The 7,307-nt window shown below is 57.8% G+C and overlaps 1 long non-coding RNA gene across 1 annotated transcript; it reads left to right on the forward strand.

Annotated features, from left to right (window-relative positions):
* The first annotated feature begins 2,163 nt into the window (after positions 1-2,163).
* On the forward strand, positions 2,164-6,825 carry LOC105555303. The gene is made up of 2 exons (XR_001008455.1): positions 2,164-5,434; positions 5,553-6,825. It is a non-coding gene; the product is annotated as an uncharacterized LOC105555303 (long non-coding RNA).
* Positions 6,826-7,307: the final 482 nt, after the last annotated feature.

Here is a 7,307-nt window from a genome sequence, read left to right on the forward strand (position 1 = left end):
ACGGGCGGCTCGGGGTCCATGGCCTGATGGCAGAGCAACCTCTCGCAGCCTGGGGGAGGACGCGACGCTGCCTGGGTGCGCACAGGTCCTGCCGAGCTCAGGGTCCGGACCACATCCCGGATAGGCGCTCCCCGGCAGAGCCACCTCCGCACCCATCCCGGCCTCAGTTCCCTCGGCCCTCTTCCCAGCGCTGCTGGAGCATGAATCATAACTAACGGCGGTGACTGTGGAAGCCCTGGGCAAGCTCCCAAGCTCTGCACCCATGTTAGCAGTGATTGAAGTTTAATCCTTAGGCTCTCAGGCCCTGCTTTTAAAGGATGGAGAAGTGTTCAAAGTCACCACCTCTGACAAACACCCAGAACGGAGCTGCCTGGATGATGAGCTATTTGCAAGGGTGGGCTCAGGAGAGAGCGGCCGTTGAGGTAGCACCCGTGTACCCTCGCCCCAGTCCGTGCACCTCCGTTCTGCAGATGTGCGCTGTCACTCTGTGGCCCATGTTGGGTGCTGGCTTCTGCCTCCAGTCCGCCTGGGGTCTGTGGGAGAGGGACCTCGAGGGACGAGGTGGTCCAGGAGGAGAGCTGGAGTTCTCAGGCCTGATGTGTTTCTCCGCTAGGACCGAAGGGACAAGCCTTCCCCTAGACGTCCAGAAACGCACCCCTGCTGGCTGGCCTCCCCCTGCATGGGCCCGCAGGGGAGAGGTAGGGAAGCTGTCCATCCTGTATCTAGAGCCGGCGGGGAAGGGGCGCTTCTGGGTGCCCAGGAGGTCATCATGAGGAGGGGCTGGAGTGACTGCTCCCCGCCCCTGGGATGCCTATCCATGCCCGTGGCCTGAGGCAGCTTCTCTCTAAGCTCCTGAAGGGTGCCAGCTTTAGTCTCAGAGCCTGTCGTGTTCTCAGCTGCTCAGCTTTACTGAGGAGCCTGTCTGTCTCCGCAGAGACGCTGCCAGGAGCTACAGCTTCGTTCTTCACCATGTTTGTCACCAACGGGGCCTGCACTGGGGGTGTGGAGGCCAAGCCGGGGCCAGGCAGAAAGCAAATATTTCAGTTGATGGGCCTGCCAAGCAGGAGCGCACTTTGGAGCCAAAGCCTTCCATGTCAGTCCTGTGCTAGTCTGGGGCACATGTGCCCTTTGGGGAAGCAAAAGGCTATGGCTGTCCTGTGGGAGGTGTGTGACCCAGAGAAGGTGGAGAGTCACCATCCTTGCTAAAGGCACTCCTGGTCCTGGTTGCCTAAAAGGTGCCACCTGCCCAGGGCACCTGGAGGTACATTTTTCAGGGAAGCCCACACACACCTGCTTCCTTCATGGTTGGCGCAGTGGATCCCTTGTCTCTACTGAGCCCCCTGCAGTGGTACAGAGTGAGGGGCCCTGGCCTCAGTTGAGGCGCGCACCATCTGTGGTGGACGGTGCCACCCACTGAGGTGAATGCGCTGACAACCATCAGTGCCCTGGGGCTCCTCCCCCAGCCTAAGAGCAGGGTTGTCAAGGAAGCCTTCCTGAAGGAGGTGACCAAACTGTGCTTAGAGAAGGGGGAGGCGTTAAGAGGAAGGGGAGGCCTCTGTAGGCTGTGCTTGCTCCGGTGGGGGTGGACTTCGTACTGGGGGCATGGGGAGACAGGAGGACTCAGGAAAGAGCAGTGGCAGGGGCCAGACGAAGGCTTTGGAGGAGGGCTGTCTCCCTTGGCATCTGCGTGCCCCGCACCCCCAGCATGAGGGACTCTCATTTTGAGAAGCGCTTTGGGGGATGCACAGGGGCATGGGGATCTACCTAGGATCCTGGCTTCTGTGTTCCCGAGAGATGGCAGCCCAGGCACAGGAATTTGGAGGCCAAAGGGCACGGAGCACCTGGGGCCCTGAGCTAGATGAACCCTCCCACTGCTCAGGAGGGCTGAAGGCAGGGGCCACTCACAGGCCAGGCTGAGGGCATCTGGAGCGCCTGGCCAGTGAGTGGCCCAGGCCCTTGGGGATGGCAGCCAGCATGCTGGCATGCTGCTGGCAACACCTCCTGGCATGACCAGGGGGGGAGCAGAAGGGTCCAGTCCAGGGCCTGGATGGAGCCAAGGGGCAAAAGGCTGGGGCCCAGTCATTAGGGGAAGCGAAGCCCTGGGCCATGCATAGGGGTTGCCTTGCACGCAGGCCTGCCTGTGGTGGGAGGCCCTGGAGACCACAGCTGTTTGCAAGGGAGCTGGAGAGGCCTCTTCCCCCAGACCTTGAAATTAGGCTTGAGGAACTGCTCCAGATTGTCCGTAACAAGCAGAACAGCATGCACCCAGCAAGACTTCCTGTCCTGAAGAGGCACGATGCGGGCTCGGCACGACTAGGAGGGGCGAGGAAGGAGGGTGCTGGGGTAGTCAGGCTGCACTGGCGGGGGTTGTGGGGGATGTGTGTGCGTGTGCATGGGGGTACATAGCAGAAGTGGGCAGATTTCAGAAGGGAAACCTAGAGGTGTTTCCTAGAACTGAGAACCTAGAAGTGGCGCGTCCTGGAGCTGCAGAGGTGAACCCGCCTGTATCTCACCCGTGATGCGTGGGGCCCAGGAGGACAGGGTTGGTCCACCCAGGGCCATGTAGCCATCAGACTTGGGGCCCCAGCTGCTGTGCCAGAAAGAGCTGGGGCCGGGCAGACCCTGAGAAGGGATGTGAGTGTGCACCTCTGGGCTTCATGAGCAGCCTCAGCTCGGGTGGAGGGGAGCTTGGCTCCTCAAACCCTCTCCCTGCACATACAGGCATGCATGCACATACATACATGTACAGTGTCCACACACACATATGTATCCACACACGTCCTTGTGCACACATAGATCCATGCACACACATGAACATGCCAAGGCATATGTGTGTGCACGCACACATCTATGTGCATGCAAGCATGAACACCCATACATACACATATCCACACATGCATGCAAGCATGCAACCCATTCATGCACACATGCATGCACACATCCACGTACACACTGTCTACATATACCATAAGGATTCTGCAGTGCATCCATGCATACAGAATATGCACACATGTATGCACACATACATGTTCACATGCATGCCTACGTGTGCACACACATGTCCATGTACTATTCACATGCAGGTGCATACATACATATGCACTAACATACATGTGCTCTTTGCACATGTATCTCTACACATGCATATACATGACACTGGCATATGTAGAAATGTTATGTACCCATGCTGTGCACATACCTGTGCATACCGCATGCATGCACACCCTTGCCTATGTAGATAACACAAATCCATGCACATTGCACACACGTTTTTATGCCTGTGCTGCACACATCTGTCCCTATGCATGACCCCAGTCATGCATGTGCACACATGGGTTCGCACATATGGATGTGTATGCACATATGTGGCACCTGTGGTCTTGCCCACCCTCCTAGGCTGAGGAGAAGATGTATTTCTGGGTTTCTGCTGCAGCCAGCTCTTCCAGGGCTGCAGCTGTTTTCTGCATCGCCTCCCTTGCCTGCACAGCTCCACCTGGCTCTTGGAGTCAGCCCTCCTCTCCAGACTTCGAGGACATTTCTCACTACCTCCTGTGGACTCTGGGCCTGGCCATGTGCTGTCCACAGGCCTGGATGCCCTCTGCCGCACCTTTCCTGGGGCTCTCTTTCTTCAAGCCTTGTCCCATGATGTTCCTCCTTCAGGAAGCCTCCCTGACCTCCCAGGCTGGATCTGGGCCCCTTTTGCTGGCCTCCTGCATGCCCCGTGGGGTGTGGCCATCATCAGTAACCATGCGTCTCAACTGTGTCCCATCCCCACTGCCTGGTCCAGGGCCGGGCTCTCAGCTCACAGAAGGAGCTGGATGAAAGCCTGGTGGCAGGATGGGTGCCGTGAAGGGCAAATGGGCTTGTGGGCCTGGCTCCAGCCTCCTTAGCCACACTGATGCTTGCTGGGTGCTGAGTGCAGGGGGTGCTTTCACCTGGTGGCTGCTTGTGCCAGACCCAGTGACCCTGGCCGACAGGACCTTTTCTCGGTTCCGTGGTGTTTGGGATCATCAGATGTGGCTGCTCATTCCCTTACTTATTGTCTGGCAGTGGGGGAGCCTTCTGGCTTCCCGGGCCTCAGTTTCCCCTGTCTGTAAAATGGGAGCATTGGACCAGAGCATTCTGAGGCCCTCGCCAGCCCTGAGCCACCCCCTCCCCCAACTTGGCTGTGAGCTCCTGGGGGTGGGGGTGGCGCCTGCCCATCTCTGCCCTTGGTTGGTGTCTGCAGGGGAAAGGGAAGAGTCTGGAGTCTGGGCGAGACTGCTCTCCACTCAGCCCTGGTGGGTGTGGGAACTGAGGGAAGCCAGCCCTGTCTTCTTGTCTCAAGACCAAGACCAAGAGGACATGTTTTCTCCCCGGAGCTGAGCTGAGCTGAGCTGAGCTTTCTTTCCCTATGTTTATTTGAAATTTCATTTTTAAAGACGAGTCAGGGAAAAATGAGACTTGCTTCTCTCCCTGCCCCTCCCTGAAGAATTCCAGAAACTGATTTGTCTTGTCAGGATGTGGCAGGGAGCCGTGGCCTGGGCTGGCTCTCTGAGCTGTTGCATATTGATCAGCATTGATGGGTTTGGCACAGTCGAGTTCTTACAGAGCTGGCGGAAGTCCCTCTGGAGAAAGAACTGCTTCGGGGACTGGCTTTGATTTGCAATGAGTGTAATAGATTAAAGCAGTGGGTCAGCATGTCTTATTGAGCACCAGCTGTGTACCTCAGCCCTGGCCCTGCTGGGGTCCAAGCTCAGATCCCTGCCACCCCCCACCCTTTCAGCTGCCACACGGCTTCCTGCGAGCCCCACCTCTTTCCGCCCGCTGCACCTGCTTCAGTCTCCACCTAGCTTCTCCTGCTAGGGGCTCTCTGCTGCCCTCAGCGGCTGCCCCCAGCTGCCTGAGCCTGACATTCAGAGCCCTCCAGTGCCCAGCCTCAACCGACAGCCCTTCACTGGTTCAGTTGTCACGCAGTCCGCAGACACCAGGGAGCATCCTCTGCGTGCAGCCCTGGAGATGCAGAGGTGACGAGGGTAGGGCGGCCTGGAAGACCTCACCTCCTGCTCCACCATCCTGGGCCTGGGCCTAGCAGGGAGGCTGGCAGTGGGCCTGCTGCCTGGATTCTGGGTTCGAGCTGGCTGGGTTTTCCTCTGTGACCTTTCCCAGCCTTAGTGGCCACTGTGCATACTCCCCAGAATGACATCTGCAGAGGTCTCAGCCCGGAGCCATCTGGGCCCTGCCCGTTGCAGGGTGGCTGCAGGAGAGAGGCCACTTGACCCTGTCCCAGCCAATGAAACCTGCCTGAGGACAAGGGCGAAATGTGTCAGAAGGCCCACAGCCTGCCTTCCTGCTTGGTAGGGCACATGTGAGGATGTGATGCCCGGAGCAGCAGCAGCTGTCACGTGACCAGGAGGAGCTAAGGATAAGGATGAAAACCATGGAAGGAAAGAGGGTGTGTCCCCAGTGCCATTGTTCTTGAGCCTCCAAGAACCCACCCAGGACCCCCGCTTTGGCCAGACTTCCTCCTGCCGAGGGAGGTACTAAGTAGATTTACTGTTTTACCCTTTTAGGGAGGAAGGTTCTGTAACTTGCAGCTGAACATATCCAAGCCATGAGTTGTCCCCCAAGCTCGTGAGTTGTCCCCAGCTCAATTCTGCCTCCTTTGGAGAGTGATGTCCCACAGACCCATGCGACCCTGCATACCAAAAGGACTTTGCAGACGTGACTGAGGACCTTGCATCTGGGAGGTGATCCCCGTGACACCTGTGGACCCAGTGTCATCAGGGTCCTCGTAAGTGAAAGAGGCGGGAGGGTCCCAGAAGAGGAGGTGTGATGACAGAAGCAGAGGTCAGAGCGATGTGCAGACGGGACCAGTGGCTACAGGACGCGGTGCTTCTGGGAGCTGGAGAGGCAAAGAGACAGACTCTGGCCTGGAGCCTCCGGAAGGCACCGGCCCTGCAGACCACTTCAGACTTCTGACCTCCAGCACTGGGAGAGGAGGCTTAGTGTGGTTCTAAGTGGTGGCATTTGTGATCATTTCTCACCGCAGCCACAGGAGATGGATGCAACGCCCGCGGGTGTTTGAGGGATGGATGAGTGGAAACGTGTGTGGTGGAGGCCACTGCACCGTCAAATTCCAGACAGTCCCGAGGAATGCCCGCTGGCAGCCCTGCCTCGGCCGTTGAGTCATTATGTGATCTTGGGCAAATCTGAGCCTCTGCTTCACCACCTGTGAATCGAGGGACAGGACTCAGTGGTCTTTCTGGGTCTTTCCAGGCCCCCAAGTCCTGGAGGGCACTGTGGGAGTGTGAGGTGGAACCCGGGAGTCCCGTGGATGGGTATCAAAATGCCAGCCCTGCTAGATCCAGGCGTGATGGAGTCTGATGTGTGGGCACAGGGCCTTGCACAGGCCTGGGCTGGGCAGACTTGCCCAGGAGCCTCGGGCCACTGCGGGAGGAGGACGCATGGCCAGCAGGTGCCACCAGGAGAGGAGAGGAGGGTCAGGCTGAGCTGCATCTCAGGACTCCAAGGAGAGCTTGGAGAGGCAACTGAAACTCTGTGCCACCCCCAACGTCTACCCAGCTGTGGGTCCTTGGGCAAATTGTCTCGTCTGAGTCTCTAATACTCAACTTTCAGTACTAACTGGGGTACTGTGTACCAATTGCCTCTGCCAACCCATCTGTACTGGGCAGCCCTGGGTACCTGGCTTGGGGGAGGGGTGGGCCTGGGGGGGGACCGATGCCACATTTCTCTTTATCTGTCCCTGTATTGTTTAATTTGTTCCAAGTGCTTGAGTTACTTTGGCAAATAAAAACAATTCTAATAAAGAGAACTAAGACCTTAGGATCCCTGGCATGTAGCAAACTCTCGGTAAATTACAGTTGACCCTCCTCTTCCTCCTCCTCATCATCATCATCTTCATCGCCGTTATCATCATCACTGTTGGATCTGCTCCCAGCTGACATTTGAGTCTGCCTGGTGATGTGCCTCAGGCCGTTCCCAGTCTCTGCTTGCACACCCCAGGCGATGGGGAGCTCTCTGCTTTCTGAGCAGCCTGCTTCCATCTTAGGACAGCTCTGATTATTTTCAACACAGTACATAGTTCTGGTGCTCCGCTGTATCAGGTTTCGTGCTGTGCTTGGGGTCACAGATAAATCAGCCTTGGGCAGTGCCTGGCCACAGGAGCTGAGGGTGCCTGTGCTGGCTTGGGGCAGTAGGAAGGGCTTCCTGTGGAGGGGGCTTCTGCCCTGACCTTGACAGCACAGGGAAGGCTTCCTGGGCCATTTCCCCACTGCTATATGGGCCACCCCTCCCCACCTCAGACG

Source organism: Mandrillus leucophaeus, unplaced genomic scaffold (assembly GCF_000951045.1).
Source record: "Mandrillus leucophaeus isolate KB7577 unplaced genomic scaffold, Mleu.le_1.0 Scaffold68, whole genome shotgun sequence".
Lineage (NCBI taxonomy): Eukaryota > Metazoa > Chordata > Mammalia > Primates > Cercopithecidae > Mandrillus > Mandrillus leucophaeus.